The sequence below is a fragment of the Sminthopsis crassicaudata genome, chromosome 2 (assembly GCF_048593235.1).
Source record: "Sminthopsis crassicaudata isolate SCR6 chromosome 2, ASM4859323v1, whole genome shotgun sequence".
Classification (NCBI taxonomy): Eukaryota; Metazoa; Chordata; class Mammalia; order Dasyuromorphia; family Dasyuridae; genus Sminthopsis; species Sminthopsis crassicaudata.
Window position 1 is genome coordinate 33235335 of NC_133618.1, and position 19399 is coordinate 33254733.

The following is a 19399-nucleotide window of genomic DNA, read 5'->3' on the forward strand; positions in this document are numbered from 1 at the left end:
AAAGAGAAAACATCCAAGGATCAAATGCAATAATATTTGTCAAGTATGTTATAAATCTGAAAGCGCCATATGCATATTGATAACTATTATTATTATCAAAGTCCCATCCAATATTAATATTCTGGGATGCTACATGTAAAAAACTTGAAAGTACCATATGTATATTGATAACTATTATTATTATTATCATTTAAAGTCCCATCCAATATTAATATTCTGGGATGCTATATGTAGAAATAATTATTTATTTCCCAATAGGAGAGTTGGACCATGGACATACAAATGGATCTTCTAGCCATGTCTTCTCACCTGCCCCCCTACCAAATGGCATAGTCTAACCATGGGCTTGAGGAGAGGAAGAATAAATTAAAAGTAATCATGATTTAATTCAATTCAATTCAACAAATATTTATTAGCTGGCTACTCTGCTCAAGGCATCAGGACATAGAAACAAACATTTCTCTCTCCTGTATCAAGGAGCTGAGATTCTGATGGTGGGACACAGCGAAGAGGTTGTTGTATCCATTTGTATCCATGTTGTATACACATATATGTATAGATATAATATATGTATGTTTTGTAATGTAATATATGTATCTATTTCTACATATCTGGAATATGTATAAATATCAGCACATTTTATTTGCATATTTTATTTGCAAAAATTTGTGGAATTGATACTTTAATACTTACTGTATTACAGTATACAGGTGACCCTGTATAAGGCTCCGAATCCAGGCAGTTTTCTAAGACTAAGTTAGAGAGAAAGAGCTACCCTGCACTGGTGGAGGAAGTTTCCTCATCTGGGAATTCCCTGCTCCCAAAGAATCACAGATGCAGTCCTTACCCCTAGGTAAGAAAATCAGAATCAGTCATTCTTGTTTTTTCTGGAGTAACCACATTTCCTAAACTAGCTATGACTGGACAGAGAGCTTGTATAATATCAATATATTTCATCTTTTAATACCATGTTTTCAGACTTCTCTGGTTTGAAGGAAATGCTAAAAAGTTATATTTTTTAGCCCTCTCTTCATACCAGAGAAGAAATCTGAAAATGTGTGTGTGTGAGTACGTGGGTATAAAATCCCTCCTCTTCCTTTCCCTCCCTCTTCTAGTCTTCTTTTCCTCCTCTTCTTCCTCTTCTCCCTCTTTTCCTCCGCTTCCCTCTCCCTCTCCTTTTTCTTGTTGTTGTCTTTGTCACTATAATTGTTCTCCTTCCTCTTCTTGTTCTCCTCCTTCTCCTCCTCTTCCTCCTCCTCCTCTTCCTCCTCCTCCTCTTCCTTTTCCTCCTCCTCTTCCTCTTCCTTCTCCTCCTCCTCCTCTTTCTTCTCTAGATGTTTGCAAAGGAACTGAAAACCTCTAGTGAAAAGTTAGAATCAAGCTAATTTCAGATATTCCCTGGGTCTAAGTCCTGAGTGTGATTAATATTCCTTCACCAATTAATCCTGTTGAAAAACCTTCAGGATTTAATCTGGTTGTCCTTTAAACCTAAAGATTCGACTATTGGTAGGATATGCTTCCAAAACGATCAAAGATAGAAAGAGGGGCCCCATGTCCACCACAGTATTTCATAGTAGTCCCTTTTGTAGTAATGGAGAAAACAAGTCATTGAACATGAATGAGATGGAATATCAGAAACACTGAATGTGAAGAACAGAGAGAAGTTTGGGAAGACTTACATGAACTGATGCAGAGTCAAGTGAGCAGGACCAGAAAAACAAAATGCACAAGGACATGTAAATGGAAACAACTACAGCAGCAATAGGAGTGACACTGAACACCATATGATTATAATAGCCAAGTTTGGGAGCTAAAGACGAAAAGAGAAAATGTAGCTCTCTTCTTTGCAGAAGTGAGCACTATGGGTACAGAATACTGCAGAGTTTGTCAGACTCAGTGGAGCAATGGCTGACAGTTTTGCTGATTTGATTTTTAAAAATCCTTCTTTAAAGTATTTGTTGAACTAAGGAATGAGCAGGAATTGGGAAGGGATGTATTGAGGAAGAAAGGTGATATAAAACCAAAAGATATCAAGGTAAATTTTAAAAATTCTTATGAGTTCAAAGTCTCAATCTAGTTATGGATCACATGAAAAAATAATAATGAAATGGAGAAGTATATCATAGTTTCTTCTATTTGCATGACCATGCCTATGAGAAGCCTTGCTGTTCGCACCACTGGATCACAGACTAAACAGGGTTGCTATTCACCAGGTAGTAGCTTCCCGGAATTGCTGGGATACTGTCTGAGGATGAAAAAGCAGTGAGTTCTGACTTTCCCAAAGAACCCCAAACCAAAAAAGTCCTCAAATCTCCCTCTCTTTCTCCCTCTCTGTCTCTGTCTCTCTCTTCTCAGTCTCTCTGTCTCTGTCTCTCTGTCTCCTTTCTCTCTGTCTCAGTCTCTTTCTCTGTTTCCCTGTCTTTCTCTCTGTCTCTCTCTGTCTCAATCTCTCTCTCTGTCTCTGTCTGTTTCTCTCTCTTACACACACACACACACACACACACACAAATGAAGTTATACCCTTGTCTCTTTTTCTCCACTAGATGGCTCCCTCAGGGCTCACTTCAGTACTAATCTTAGAAGTCTGGACTTGAGCGTTCCTTGTTGAAGGCAGGGATCTATTATAGACTTAGAACTGGAAGGGACCAGTTCTAGAGGCCATATGATCCAATATCCTCGTTTTACAGATAAGGAAAGTCTAATTATTAAGTATTTGGGGCAAAATTAGAACTCAGCTCTTTCCAACTCCAAGTCCACCTCTCTTTCTACTACACATCTGCCAATTCCCTCCTCTGACATTTACACACTTGAGTCGCTTGAGACATAGAGATTATGTGACTGACCCAGGGTCACATAACCAAGATGCTTCAAAGGTAGGTCTTGAGTTCAAATTTCTCTCTGCTATGTTACACTGCCTCTTGTATCACTGTTGGTAATGATCAAATTTGACAGGTATTTCTTCAGCACCTACTGTATACGAGGACCTGAACCAGGCACCGGGGGTCCAAACATTCAAAAAAGACATTGTTCCTACCCTTAAGGAACCTGCATTTTGCTGTGGAGACAGAAGTCTATGTGGACCATTTCCCAGACCATCCCTACACTTCTCTGTCCTTTTCTGCATCCTGCTCTCCCAGGCTTCAGGTAGCTTCACGTGCCTGAGCCACCATCTGTGGGATAAGCAAGCTCTCCCTGGCTTAGCTCCCATGTTCTCATACCTAGCCTTTGCCTGACCCTCCAAGCTTGTGTGGACTCTGGGCTCCAGCCTTCCCACAGGAGCCCTGATGATTACATCTTTCCACTGAGCAACTTTCCTTGCTGGATTTCAGAGTCATTGGATAATAACTTTATTTATGGAAAAGACCTCACAAGTCATCTTCTCCAATTCCTTCATTTTCACAGATGTAGAAACTGAGGCTCAGGGACCCCAAGGTCCCACAAGCAGTAAGGGGCAGAGTCCAGATTTGAATATAGGTCCTTCGCCTCCAGATGTGACACTCCTGCCTCTTTCTCAAATTGCCTTGCAGCCACCCTGCCCGAGCTGCTTTTACTGGCCCCTTTCAGAAGGGAGAAAAGGGTTTTTAACTCTAGCTCTCCATGTGGATTAGTGGCCTCTCCCCTGCCCCCCTTCTTCTACCCCCACAGCCCACCCCAGGGAATAATCATCTCTACCAGAGAACAGAGTAAGCCTTTTAACAGAAAGCTTTCCTTCAGTCCTTCAGTAAAGCTGTCTGAATGGCTTTATCAGGCTTGTACCCAATGTTGTGTGTGCTTTTGTGTGTGTGTGTACATGGGTAGGAAGAGCTCTGAAAGGCTTTATGTCTTTTTAGAAAAGATTTGAGCCACAGTCTTATTTTCCACCCGTCTCTTAGGCTCACTTCTCCCCACCTAGCTTTTGTTTATTTTGTTTTTGTAACGTTATTATTATTATTATTATTTTGCAGGAAAATCTGAATCAGGGGCTTCGGAAAAACAGGACATCAGTGCCAACTGGAACTATTTGCTTTGGGGGTGAGTTAGGAGGTTGGCGTCAGTCAGGGCAAGAGACATGCCAGTGGAATGTGATTTTGGGAGGAAGCTGCAGGTCACTCAATCATTGGCGAGTAGCCCAGGAGCAACTGGATGCTTTGGGTGTGTATGGGGGGGATAGGAGGAGGGAGGGAGGGGAGAAGGTTTTTTTCTCTCTCCTCAGGCAAACAGACTCCTGGTGATTTGGGCGGTGGGAGAGTCAGAAAGGAATAAAATGAGGCTTTAGGAAATATAGGGTGGGGTTGGGAGTTGGGAGGAGAGGGAGAAGGGACACTTGGTGGTTGTTATTGGGTTGGGCTCTGGAGGGATTCAGAAGAAGGATGAAAAGTGGTTCCTGACTCAAAAGAGTTTTTAGTCTAGATAGAGAAACAGGACATACAGAGGAAGTAATCAGAGGGAAAGATGTGCTGGCAGAAGGGGAGCATGGGAGCTTTTGCCTGTGACATGTCCCAGCTATGTGATTCTAGGTCAAGTCAAATCAAAAAACATTTCTTAAGCACCTACTGTGTGCAAAGTGCTGTGCTAATCACTGAAAATACAAAACAAGGCAGATGACAGTAGTCCCTAACTCAGGGAGCTCACTATCTAATGAGGAGAGAGTGCAGAGACATCCAAACAAACAAGCTATACACAGGATAAATTGGATTTGATCAGAGAGAGAAAGAAGGCTCTAGCATTAAAGTGTATAGGGAAAAGTTTATTTTAAAAAATAATATATTATTTTTCCCCAAGGACATGTTAAAAATTTTAAAATATTTTTTCTTTTAGTTTTGAGTTCCAAATTCTATCCCTTCCCTCTCTCCTCTGTGAGATGGTAAGCAATCTGATATAGGTTGTATCTTTGAAATCATGTAAAACATTTCTGTATTAGTCATTTTGTAGGAAAAACTCAAACAAGAAAGAAAAGAAAAAAGGAAGGAAGAAAGGAAGAGAATTCAGGCTATATTCAGATGCCATGAGCTTTTTTTCTGGAAGCGGGTAACATTTTTCAGCCGAAGCCTTCTGGGATTTGTCGTGAATCATTATATTGCTGAGAAGAGCTAAATCATTCACAATTCTTTATCATACAATATTGCTGTTACGATGCAAACTGTTCTCTTGTTTCTGCTCTCTTCACTTTGCATCAATTTATGTAAGTCTAGGAATGGTTTTTTACAGAGAGTGTGATGTTAACTGGGACCTGAAGGAAGCCAAAGAAGTTGGGGAGGGGGAGGAAGAGGAAGAGAATTCCAGGCATGAAGGACAGTCGGGTAAAATGCCTGAAACTGGAAGATGAAGTATGATCTTCAAGAAGGTTATATTCAAATTGAGGAGACAATATGTAAATACCTATAAAGATGACAGTTCTTGAGATACTTAGTGAAAAATATCATACTCCCCCTCCCCTTTCTCTTCTCTAGGCTAAACAGTCCCATTTCCTTGAACACACACACACACACACACACACACACACACACACACACACACACACATATATATATACACATACACACACAGATAGAGAGAGAGAGAGGCAGAGAGACAGAGAGAGACAGAGAGAGACAGAGAGAGAGACAGAGAGAGACAGAGACAGAGAGAGAGATAGAGAGAAAGAGACAGAGAGAGAGACAGAAGAGACAGAGAGAGAGAGAGAGAGAGAGAGAGAGAGAGAGAGAGAGAGAGAGAGAGAGAGAGAGAGAGAGAGAGAGAGAGAGAGAGAGAGGTCTCAGCTACTCCTCTGTAGGAATGATCTCTCAGATACCTAATTATTTCTAACATACTGTTACTCAACTCCCAAAGTTCTTTGCGGGTCAAATCTACTCAAAAATAGAACTTGTGAGCCCCCACCAAGGCATTCATCTTTACTATTTTACTAGAAGAGATGTGTAATTAAATATCATGGAGGAAAAAAATAGCCATCAAACAGTTCTCTGGGACAGTTAGGTATCGCAGTGCACAGAGTGCCAGGATGAGAAAGACTCATCTTCCTGAATTCAAATCTGGCATTAGATGCTTACTAGCCCTATGACCCTTGACAAATTGCCTAACCCTGTTTGCCTCGGTTTCCTCATCTGTAAAATGAACTGGAAAAATAGCAAACCACTTCAGTATCTTTGCCAAGAAAACCCCAAACAGAGTCACAAAGAGTCAAATATGACTGAAATGCCTAAACAACAGCAAAAATAATTCTCCCATAAATACATGCACAATTGTGGAAAGAATGGGCACATACAGAGAAATATGCTGAGAAATATATGAGATAGTGTGGAGTAAGAATAAGTCTATTTCCTTGATATAACTCACTCCATTTTATGATGGGCCACCATTTTGTGAGTCCAAATTTTGATGTCTATTTTTCATATTATTCCAATATTAAAATAAGCATATGTGTGGTATAGGCTAGTAATCAACATGTGGGTGATCATAAACAAGAAATAAACCTATGGGACCCCCAGACAAGATAGACCACCAATGGGACATTTCATTAAGTGACTTCATCATTAGTTTATGTTATTAAGTTTGTGTCATCACTAGATTACATCATATCAATCGTTATTTGGCAAACAAACAAGATCATTGGCTACTAATCGGAACCTGAGCATACCCAGTGAATGCCCATAGCTAGAACTATGGGGAACCCATTGAATGTTATCCACTTTCAGTCTGCTCCTGACTTACAGCTAGGGTTAGCTCCTATGTTCCGACTCTCCTGCACCTGAGACTGGAACAAACCCACAGTGTTCCCTTAAGGAAACTTATTTTTATTTATTTATTTATTTATTTTTTGAGGCTGGGGTTAAGTGACTTGCCCAGGGTCACACAGCTAGGAAGTGTTAAGTGTCTGAGACCACATTTGAACTCGGGTTCTCCTGAATTCAAGGTCGGTACTCTATCCACTGCGCCACCTAGCTGCCCCAAGGAAACTTATTTTATTTATTTTGGTGAGACTTTGGATTAAATGACTTGACAAGGTCACACAGTAAGTGTTAAGTATCTAAGGTCAGATTTTTAGCTCAGACCCTCCTGACTTCAGAGCCAATAGTCTATCCACTGCAACATCTAACTCCCCCAGCATCATTCTCTTGAAGCAATGCTGAGTGAGTGAAGACTTGCCTCCTTCTTAGGGAGATCCGTGGCCTCTGGATGGGCCCCTAATGGGGCTGATATCTATAACTCCTCATAGATAAATACAAACTAATGTTTGCAGGCTCTGCTTAATCAAGTGTGATTACAGCAATCAAGAAGTCTAACTAATGTTTTCCTTTGCACTAGTCAGAACATATAATGGTAAATCAGTTTTGTGCAAGGGCTGTGTCTTACAGAATGGTTCCCCCCAGGGACAGGAAGCTCCTGCTTTCTGGAGATGTGGCTGTGATGCTCCATTCCTCCCGGCTGGGAAGCTGCTGTCTCTGCTGAAACTGCTCCTCCTCGTATGATCGCTGCTTCCTGACAATCACTGGTCTCATGGAGGCTCCTGCTGGCTGCCATCCCAGCTCTGAGGTGTCTTGGTCAGAACTCTCAGGAGTTAACTGAACTCATGGAGCTCCTTCCTGCTTTTCATCTCAAGTCCCCAGCTGGATGGGGAGGAGAGAGGGAGCCAGCTCTTCCCCATAGGTAGGGGTGCCATAACCCTTTTAGTATCAAGTCTGTGGTCCTTTCGGCTCTCATTCTTCTCAAAGCAAAAAGTCCCAGCATGCTCAAGCACTGAATTAGGAGAAGAGCTTGTAGATGCTTTGTCTCTTAAGGAGATCTGTTTGCTTCTCCAAGCCCTACTAAAAAAGTGTTTCCTCTCCAGGAGAATTTTCAAACTAGGCTAAATTCTTTGGGACACGAAGCCATAACCACTAGAGTTAACTAGTGTTCTCAGGTTTAAATTTATCTTTCCAACCGAATTCCCATTTTCAAGGTCAGGGGGGCTGAATCTCAGGATTTTCACTGATGGTTAAAAACTTTATTGCATCTCTCCGTATAATGCATTCTCAATGACAAACCATACCTAGTCAGCATCCATTTTAGAGGCTGATTTGCCAATAAATTTCTAATGGCCCTCCGGGCTCACGGTCCCCTCTTTTTCTATTATAAAACTCTTCTGGAATTAAATATAGATGAGAGGAAGGGGCAAACTGCGGAGGACCAAAAAGCTAAGCTCAGGAAGAGATTCATTGCTTGCCTTGAGGTTTAATTTGAAAGGGAAAGAAGGGCTTTCCAGCACTCTGCAAAAAGTGAATCTCTTCAACTAGCAAACCCTCAGGTGTTTGAGAAAGCTTCTTATTTTCTTTTAGTAGAAAGAAAACTCCCTGAGGGCAGCCGGGTGACTGCAGTGGAGAAAGTGCTGCACCTGGAGTCAGGAGGACCTCAATTGAAATTTGACCTTAAACACTTAACACTTCCTACATGTGTGATCTTGGGCAAGTCACTTCACTCCGTTTGCCTCAGTTTCCTCATTTGTAAAATAAACTGGAGAAGGAAATGGCAAACCACTCCAGTATGTCTTCCAAGAAAACCCCAAATGGGATCACAAAGAGTCAGATAAAGAGGGAAAACAACCCAACAATGACAAACTCCCTATTGTAAAAACTTAATTGAAAGAATAACTTCTTTGGATTCCCAGTTGTGAATAGGTTGAACACTAGACATGTCAGGATGTCCGGTAGGATCCCTCTTTCACTTTTTTCAGATGACGGCTCACATCCCTTGGGATTTCTTCTGTCAATGGAGGTTCATCCACTAGTTCCCAGCATGCCTCCTTGACTTTAGTTGAATCAGTCTTCCTAATGTGTGCTCCTTTTGAGCAGGCACTGGGTTTTGGCTTTCTTTGTTTCCCCAGTGATCCGATAGCGCCCAGCACATAGTAGGTGCTTAATAAAAACGTAGGTGACTCCCACAAACATTTAGGTATCTGTGAGCTCATCAATGTGGATACCACTTGGTATTAGTGCAGGTCACCTCCTGACTTCTGCTCCTCTGTCAGTGAACCAATAAGCATTTCTTTAGCATCTTCCACCTTAGTCACTATGCAAAAATCTGTGTCCTTCGCTGAATCCTCCATACAACACCATGGAGGCTTCTTTCTGATTTTTTTCACATCTCAAGGCAATGCTTACATCGCCTCCTCTTCCAGTTATTCATGTCCTTGATGGTTTCTTTTATAGCACTCCTTTTAAAAAGCCATTTAAAAAACAGTATTTTTTTTTCCAATTGCATGTAAAGATAATTTTCATTATACAATTTTGGAAAGATTTTGAGTTCTGAATTTTTCTCCCTCCTTCCCTTCCCTTCTTCCTCAAGACAGCAAGCAATTTGATATAGGTAATACATGCAATCATATAAATCATATTTTGTGGTAGTCTTTACAGACAAGTAATCACTGAGTCCTTCTTTTACCTTTGATCATGGAATTCTCTTCAGAATCAGACTCAGGGAGTTGAGAGTTTTCTTGGCAGAGGTACTGGATGGTTTGCCATTTCCTTCTCCAGCTCATTTTACAGATGAGGAAACGGAGGCAAATAGGGTTAAATGACTTGCCCAGCATCACACAGTGTCTGAGGTCAGATTTGAATTTAGGGAGATGAGTCTTCTTGACTCCAAGATCAGCATTCTACTCACTGTCCCATTTAGCTGCCCAACAACAATAACAACAAATACAACAGTGCTGGATCAAGATTATTGCGAGCTCCTGGACTATTATAATAGTCAAGGCAAGAATGTGAAATTTGGAGTCAGAAGGACTGGGTTCAAATTCCTTCTAGACTTCTTACTAAGTATTTGAGAAGGGAAGCACCTAGTCCTTTGATTTCACTGTTATGGGGAAGGAAATGTCCTCTATCAAGGCAGGAAGTCACCTTTTCTGCACTGCAGGGTCTTGGAAAGTTTTCTAAAACACTGATCATTTTAAGAGACTTGGCTAGGGTGCATCAAAAGTGAGATTTGAATCCAGATCTTCCTGGCTCTGATGTTAGCTCTCTATCCCCTATACCATGGCTGCCTTTGTGTCATTAGTTTTATGAATCTGGGTAAATCATTTAACCTCTATCAACCTCATTTTCCTCATCTGCAAAATGGGTTTATAATAGCACTGATTTTAGAGGGTTATTGTGAAGATGAAGTAAAATATCCACATAAAGTGTTTTACAAACCTTAACACTCTATGTGGATGCCATTTGTTTCTATTAACAAAGCTCTTTATAGCTTTCAAAGCCCTCTGCAGATATTATGTTTAAATTTAACAAACAGCTCTGTCAAATCGACACCATGTTACTCTCATCTTAATTTCACAGATTAGGAAAGTGAGGTTTAGATGCTTTGAGTGTCTTACCTGTGCTCATGCAGTGTCAGAAACAAAATTCAGTCTTAAGTGTTTATGATTGTAAGTTCCTTTAGCCCACACTCAAACTGGTGTGTAAACCAGAAAACAGAACTCTTCTCCTCCAGAGCTTCTTAAACTGTGGATTTTGACCCCAAATGGAGTCATGTAACTGAATGTGTCGGTTGTACAATTATATTTATTATCGGTAAATGCTGACTTTGTGTACCTCTCCTCTTTGCTGCTTGTTCAATGACCAGTCTAGAAGAGTTTTGGGAGGCTCAGTACCAGAATGAATCCCCAGATGAGGTGCGGTTTTGCATAGGGTGAGGCTCATGAGTTCTTAGAGCCAGAGCTTTTAAGTTGGAAGGCACCTTTGACTACATCTCATTCAACCACTTTATTTTCCAGGTAAGGAAACTGAGTCCCACAGACGGTTTGCCCAAGGTCAGAGAGTCCAAATGGGGTCCAGATGGGATTTAAATCCTTCTCCACTATGTCACACTGCCTCTATTTTGGACGCAGTAATCTGCAAAAATCATCAACTAAAGCCCAAGGAGGCTGCTAGCTGGAGAGGAACTTTTCCCAGCAAAGAAATCAAAAATACCAGAAAAGGGGAAATAAATAAAGTTCAGGATTTATTTTCCTTGAAGATGGGGGGGGGGAGGAATAGGAAGCTCTAGAAATATTAGAAAATAGGTGAATCTTGTTCTCCCACTCTTCCACTTTAGGCCAGAAGAGGTTTAAAAACAGCATTTCCCCCCTGGGGATCTGCCATCTCTTTGATGTGGATATTCTCTCAAAAATGCAAATAGAAACCCATCCCTGTTCCCCATCCTTGGTGGCTCCTGTCAATTTCCTCCTGTCAATCTTCCAGCCTCCTTCTAGGTTTTCTCATGTTCTGTGGGACCAGTAGAACATGAGCCACCTGTCCATCAGTCAGTCGTTGCTCATTCTCCCCACAGGACCATTAACAAACAGCTCTGTCAGGTCCACGCCATAGTTACTCTCATTTTAATTGTCAGGTAGACACCGTAGTTACTCTCATCTTAATTTCATAGATTGGGAAACTGAGGCTCAGAGGTGTATTAAATATTAACCACTCTGCTCACACAGTGTCAGAAACAAAATTCAGCCCTGAGTCTTTTTTTCTTTTCTTTCTGATATTACATATTATCAGTGATAGCCCTTACAGAGTTTCTTCCACATCATTCTGCCTTTGTAATGAGTCCCAGACTGCTCACACCCACCAGGAATCTCTCTTTGTTGCCCTTTGGGTGACCCCCAAGCATTAATTCTTCTGAGACTATAGTTTTCTGCAACTCAAAGCTATGAAGTTTCTCCAGAAGAATCATTTTTTAAAAAGATAATGCTTTAAAAAAATTTTAAAAATTGTTTTTAAAAGAGACCATGATCTAGTCACCTCTCTGGGTCTCAGTTTCCTCATCTGTAAAATGGGTATAGTAGCTGCACCTACCTCCCAGGGTTGCTGTGAGGATCAAGTGAGATAACAATTGTTAAGTGCTTTACAAAGTTATAAATGCTATATAAAAGTGCAATTATGATCATTAACATTATCATCATCATGGGATTTTTCACCATTAACAGAGCCACAAAGTTTGTACTAAGCCCTCCTCATCTCCAGATGAGAGTAACAAATACATATCCAAGGGGATTGAAGAATTTGATGTGAAATCTCTGGGATAACTTCCTCTCCTCGGTCCCCTCCCCCAAGAAAAACAACTTCCAATTCCGTCCAGAATGCATTCCTTGATTATGAAGTATTCCCTAAAAAAGTCAAGGGGGAAAATGTTTGGCAGCTCTGGAGTGTCCCGGCCCCATCGAAAAACTATTTTTACAATTCTGTGAAAAAAAAAGAAAAAAAAAAAGCTTTTCTTAAGTCAAGAGATGGACGATTCTAAGGGACAGAGGTTGGATGCAAGGCTCCTTTATGAACAGTGAGAAAACTAAAAGGCAGCTTTCAGATCCTTGGCCCTGTCTGGCCCGAAGCCCTACTGAGTCACTCGATTTGTTTGTGATTTCTCTCATTCTCTTCGAAATTGTTTTGTAACTACTCTATAACTTGACTTATCTGTGTGTCTATTTTCTATTTATCAATCGCTGTACAGGCAATTTCACCCTCAGTAGAGTGTAAGCTCTCTGAGGGTGCCAATTTCATTTTTATTTGAGTAAGTTCCAGAGTCTGGCATGCAGTAGGGGACTAATAAATGCTTATTAAATGAGTTGAATTGGAAAATGATTGTTGACTCATCGAGGTGGCACAGGGAATCCAGAAGAAGAGTTCAAATTTTACTTCATCTGCTTTTTAGCTGTGTGATCCTGAAAAAATCACTTAGCCTCTGTCTGCCTCAGTTTCTTCTTTTATAAAATGGGAATAATATCAGCATTTCTGTCCTAAGGTTGCCTTGAATATAGAATGAGGTAATATTTATAAAGTACGATAACTAGTAATTATTATCATATTAAATGTGGAGTTAGTATTGATCTCAGATTCCTACCATAAATTCTATGGAGAGTCAGCTAACTAGCTAACTAAATCACTTTATTTATTTTATTTTTAATGGATGGGACAAAACAAGCATTTCCATAACACATTATAGTAAAAAATGGTTGTACATGAAACTGAAAAATCTATTATATACCACTATTATATAACCCTTTTAAATATACAACAAAGTTATCATGTATATTTTTCCTTTTTTTTCTTCTTCCCTCCCCCATTTTAAGCTCTTATTTTGTGCCAGACACTATGTTCAGCATCGAGCATATAAATACTTTATGTGTATATATATATATATATACACATATATATAGATAATTTATTTATGTACATAATGTATATATGTATATGTATTTATATATAGTGTATATGTGTATATACATATATGTGTGTATGTATGTATATGTATATATACTATTATTTATTATATATTAATATGTCATATAAATAAAAAATAAATCACTTATATGTGTAAGCAAGCAAGATATTTCTTACCCTCAGAGATTTTACATTTGAATGGTTCATTTCAGTTGCGTCTGACTTTTCATGAGCCCATTTGAAGTTTTCTTGTGAAGGTCCTGGAATGGCTTGCCATTTCCTTCTCCAACTCATTTGACAGATGAGAAGACTGAGGCAGACGGGGTGAAGTACCTTGTCCGGAGGCACACAACTAGTCTGAGTCTGGATGTGAACTCAGGAAGAGGATTCTTTCTGACTCTAGGACTGGCACTCCGTTAGCTGCCCTCTATTTGAATGAGAGAAGACAGGAAAGAGACAGAAGGAGGGGAGTTGGAGAGAATATAAATAAAGTCTGCTCCTGGAAAAAAAATAAAACAAAAAGATTCAATGAGCAGATCTGGGGAGAGTGAAGGATGAAGGCAGCCGCATGATGGAAAGGTTTAGAGGTTTGCTTTCTTTAGGTGAGAGGAAAGAGGTCTATTTCCGGGCTCATGGGAAGTCAGGCTGCTGTCCATCAAGGTGGTGTGGGTTGAGAGCCCTTGGGGATGTCAGGAACAGGGACCAAAGCACTGACCTCCTGAAGACCCAAAGGATTTTTCCACTGGGTCAACTCCATCAAATAGCCAGGCAAAGGTCAGGGGGAAAAATACTCCTTTGAAAGCATTTCCATTGGTCAGCTCCATCCAATAGCCAGGCAAAGTTCAGGAGGAAAAATACTCCTTTGAAAGCATTTCCATTGGTCAGCTCCATCCAATAGCCAGGCAAAGTTCAGGGGGAACTCCTCCCTCGAAAGCCTTGTTGGATGGGCCGGATAAGATAGTTTAGTTCAAAGAGTTTCTCCTTGAAGCATCTGTGAAATTAAAAACACTTCATTTCTCTCTGGACCACAATTTCCTTATGTACTTTGGGAAGGGTGCACTACAATGTCCTTGATATCCCTTCCCAGTTCTTACATTCTATGATTCTGATACCTTGGGATTAAATGCATTGTCCCCAGAGACTCCCTGCTAAAATGCAATTCTATTACCTGGGAAAGATATCAACAGCTCTGAGCAATCCCCACATGGCTCAATTTACCCTGTAAATATCTTATATGTTCGGAGTTATTTGCATGTTGTGCACTGTGAGGCAGAAAAAATTTTTGCCCTTTTTTTTTTTTTTGTAATTGTTAGTGTTAAGCGCATTGTAAAAAGACATTAAGTAGATATTTGTTGATTTTCTGTTGACTTCCTACCTTGATCAAAGTTTTGATGGAACGAGAGATGGGAGGAATGGTTTTTGCTGTGGAGACAGGGGTGGCAATTTGGGGAACATGAGAGACTACTTGAGGAAAGCATAGGGCAGGAGCTAGAGCAAGCTGGAGGCCATACCAGGGCCCTGGGCATCCCAAGCTGACTCTAGCAAACAATTATCCTTTCTTCAGCCATGACTTCCCACCTCCTTCACAATATGCCCCAAATTCTCGCCTTTCTTGATAGCCTATTGGTCTCTCTCTCCCCCCCCCCCCCAGGCTGGGGTTAAGTGACTTGCCCAGGGTCACACAGCCAGGAAGTGTTAAGTGTCTGGGACCAGATTCGAACTTGGGTCTGCCTGAATTCAAGGTTGGTGTTCTATCCATTGAGCCACCTAGCTGCCCCGCCTATTGGTCTTTTTAACCCATTTGTCAGCACTAGAAAAAAAGAATAAAAAGGTATTTTCCTTCAATTCAGCTGTAGTTGAATTGGTCTGTGACAAAGACCAAAAGAAGCCATCTCATCATTTCATTGAAAACAGCTGATTGCTCTTGTAATTGACTGATTTCAGTCAATCTGCATAGGTTATAGTAAATGATAAAGCTGGTCTGTTTTGGTGTCTGTCCCTTCTTCCTACCCTGGGCACACCATCCTTCTGCCTCTGGGGGGGCATGTAACACCTTCTCCTTCCCTCCCCCTCAGCCATTTCTTAATTTCTAGCCCCTGTGCTTTTCCCTTCTTGCCCTTATGGAACCAACCCGCCCCATATTCCATGATCTCAGTAGCCTGCCTCCTGGCAACGGCCAACTGGAGGAAGTTATTTCAAGGAAGATGCTACTGACTGATCAGTTTGCTGAGGCAGGGAGGCACAACAGAAAATGCCCTGGACTTGGACGGAGAAGCCCTGTGCTTTAGGCTAAGCTCTGTGGCTTACTAGCTGTGACCCAAAGCAACTCATTCAACCTCTCTGGACCTCAATTTCCTCATCTGTGAAATGAGAATAATAATAATAATAATTGTACAGTATTTCTAACCAGACCATTGGGAAGGTCAAATGGGATAATTAATCCAGCCACAATGACCTTTACAAAGTGCTTTAAGGTTTGCAAAGCGACTTATGTGTTATTTCGTTGGATCTTCACAATAATTTTGTAAGGTGTTGTATCAGTTATCATCCAAATTTTAGAGCTAAAATGAATTGAGTAGTTTGCCCAAGGTCAGAGCTGGCAAGTTTCACAGGTGAGAGTTGAACTTGGGTCTTCCTGATGTCAAGTGTAGCACACTACTTACTCTAACACGGATGCTAGGTGGTGCCATGGATGGAGCCAAGGAATCAGGAAAATGCATCTTCCTGAGTTCAAATCTAGCCTCAGACACTTACTAGCTGTGTGACCCTGGGTAAGTCACTTAACCCTGTTGCTTCAGTTTTCACATATGTAAATTGAATTGGAGACGGAAACTACAAAGCTCTTTAGTATCTGCCCCAAGAAAACCCCAAATGGGGTCATGAAGAGTTAGATATAACTGAAATATATCATCATTCTTCTCCATAAGCACTGTACAAATATATTATTTTATTCTAAGGCCTCACTAGCAGTCCCTGAGTTCCAGCTCTGACACTGTCATTGGAAGGGAGAGAGGATCCAGAATCAGCTCTAGACATAATTCCTCCTTCCTTTCTGTCTTCAGGTTTTATCGCAACTTTCTAGAGATAATGAATCAATCAGCCAGTCTTATTTATTAATCATCTATTATGTACTGTAATGACTTTTAATACAAGGGATCAACTGTGAGGTAGAGATTTAAGGAACTGAGAGAAGGGATTTCTGGCTCTTGGCTATTGCCAGTTCTTTGTAGCTAGGGGGTGCCACCCAGGACCCCTAGTGCAGCACCAATTTCACTCTTCTGAAGCACACCTTCCTACAGAATCATAACATTTTAGGACTAGTTCCAGGTTTTAACATAGGAAAAAAATCTTATACATCATAGTAGAATCCCCCCTCCCTCCATTTTACGGGAGGAAACTAAGGCACTCTAAAAATTAGTTGACTAGCTCATGGTCACATAGATAGTAAGAGGAAGAACCGTGATTCAAAACCAGGTCCTCTCTCTCCAATTCCACGTTTATTTGAGCAGTTGGAGCAAGCAGGGCTTTTCAAAGCATTCCTAAGGAGGAACTGCCCTTTCCCCACCATATGGACTTGAATACATGACAATTAAAAGCCATATCCTGCCCGGGCAAGCCTGAGCCTCAATTTTGATCTTCCTGTTCTGGTTGTTTTCATATGCTCTTTTCCCTCTCCTTTTTCTAATTTCTTTTATGTTATTTTTCCTTCATTAGAATGTAAGCTCCTTGAGGCAGGAATTTTCTTGCTTGCTTGTATTTGTATGCCTTAGCTTATTACAGTGTCTGGCACGTAATAAGTGCTTGATGAATCAATCTGTCTCTTTTGGTCTCTGTCTCCTTCCCTCTCTTCCCCCCTCCCTCCCTTCTTTTATTCATTCTTCCCTCCTCCTTTTCCCTCTCCCTCTCTCTCTTCCTTTCCTTCTCCCTCTGTCTCTGTTTCTTCCCCTTTCTCTCTCTTCCTCCTTCCCTCCCATCTTCCTTTCCCCTTCTCCTCCCCTGTCTCTTTCCCTTCCTCCCTCCCTCCCCCTTTTCTGTCTCTTCCCCAAACTTCCCTCCCTTCCCCTTCTCTCTCTTTCCTTCATCTCTCTCTCTTTTTCTCTCCCCCTCTTATTCCTCAATCTCTCTTCCACTCCTCCCTCCCCCTATAATTTTTGATAATCAAGCTTTAATCCCCAAATTGAAATGTCTAGACATAGAAGTCACCTTGAGAATTTAAAGGATTTGTAGAGTTTGCTATTGCTCCCGTGCTCTTGGAGAGAACAACCTGATCCTTGACCTGGTTTACTTGGACTTCGAGAGAGACAGTGCTAAGTCAAGATGAAATGTAGCCATAATTGTCTAATTGATCCTGGGTTGTTTTATTGTTCTGACTTTTATGACACAACCTTCCTGAAGAAGTAACTGTAGTTACTAGTCACTGATTGCTTAAGCTTTGTCCATGTGAATTATGAATCTTTTGTGTCTTTTTGCATTTCTTTGGTATATAGAAAATAATACTTGTTCCATATCTGATTCCCTTTATGGAGAGAGCATTGATGTGAACCATGCCCTCAAAACATTGATGAAGTCATAGATCCTTGAATTTATTTTGTATGTTTTAAATTTATTTTCTGTGTGTAGCTTACCTTCTCCCCACCCAGACTGCAAGCTGCTTGAGGAAAGGGACTGTTTTATTTTTGTCTCTATTTTCAGAACCTAGAACAGAGTCGTTGTTTGATAAATGGTTATTGAATTGAATGAACTTTGGTAGTCAAGGAGATGCTATTAATTTCTCTTAACAAATGAGGAAACTGAATCTCATTGGTCAGGTGATTACTAAAAATACAGAGTCCTGTACTAAATGAATCATGGGACAAAAAAAGGAGACTTTTAAAAAAGAGGTCCTTCCCATGTACACATATATTGTATTTAATTTATACTTTAACATATTTAACATGTATTGGTCAATGGGGGAGGGATGGGGGAAGGAGGGGAAAAATTGGAACAAAAGGTTTTGCAATTGTCAATGCTGAAAAATTACTCATGCAAATATCTTGTAGCTAAAAAGCTATAATAAAAAAATTGAGAAAAAAAAAGTATATTTGTGTATAACCATTAAAAAAAAAAGAGAGGTCCTTCCTTTCCTACTTTTCTCCCTTTCCCATTGAGAAAGAAGCTAAAGGACGAAGGCGTAGGCAGGCATCTCTGAATAATTCAGTCCTGATCATAGCTTTTGTGTCTCTGAACTTCATCTAGTCCACATAGTCCTAAGGCAAGGGCTTTTCCTTCCCAATCATTTCAGGCTAAAATATTGAGCTCCTGGTATGGCGAGATTCCCATCGAGCCAATTCTCAGCATAGTGGAAGGAGCCTGGGTTTGGAGTTGGAAGACCTGGGTTCGATGACCCTGGACGAGTCCTTTACCATATCTGAGCTTCCTCTTCCACATATGTAAAATATGGAGGTCGGGAGGCTGCTGGAATATCCGTGGCAGGAACGTCCACTCTCTAGTGTATTATCCAAGCCTGTTGCTTAGTTGCTTGCTGAGTGGCAGTGCCTCCAGTAGAGGGCCACCAGGGCCTAACAGAGATGTGGTTGGGTTGGGGTCGAGCAGAATCCGCATTTATGTGGTGCTTAAATGAGATATAAATGGCCTTATGGAAGGACCAATCACTCAAACAAGAAGAATTTAGAAAGGGCCCACTATGGATCAGACCGTGCTCTGGCTTCCAAAGAGTCTATTTTCTCCTGGGGGAGACAAGTTTGCAGATAAAAAGAGGCTTTATAATTATTCTGTGAAGAAAAAACTTCAAATAGTGTCATTTTAAATTTACAGGTTTAACCCCCCCCCCCCCACTATGGCTCAGGGTGGGAAAGTCGGATCATAAACCAAGAGCCAGAAGGAATGGGAGAGGTCACCTAATCCCACCCCCTCACTTTATAGTGGAGGGAAAGGAAGCTCAGAGAGGGGAGGTAGGGGACTGGCCCCGGGGTCACACAGCTGGTGGAGCCCACATCTTGTGGCTCAGAGCCTGGCGCTCATTCTACAACACCAGGCTGAGAAGGGAGCCCTTAAATGATTCCATCTGTTAACACATCTCATTCCAGCTTTGCAGGCTGAGGAGCTTGTAACTAGCAGCCAGAGGGTTATCTGTGCTTCCCAGTGACCGGTGCTCCCAGAGCTCTGTGACTTGGTCACTTCACTGGGCATTTTTAAAGAAGGTTGGGCTTCCCTCTCATCAGTACAGTGACCACCTCTGGCCAGATCCC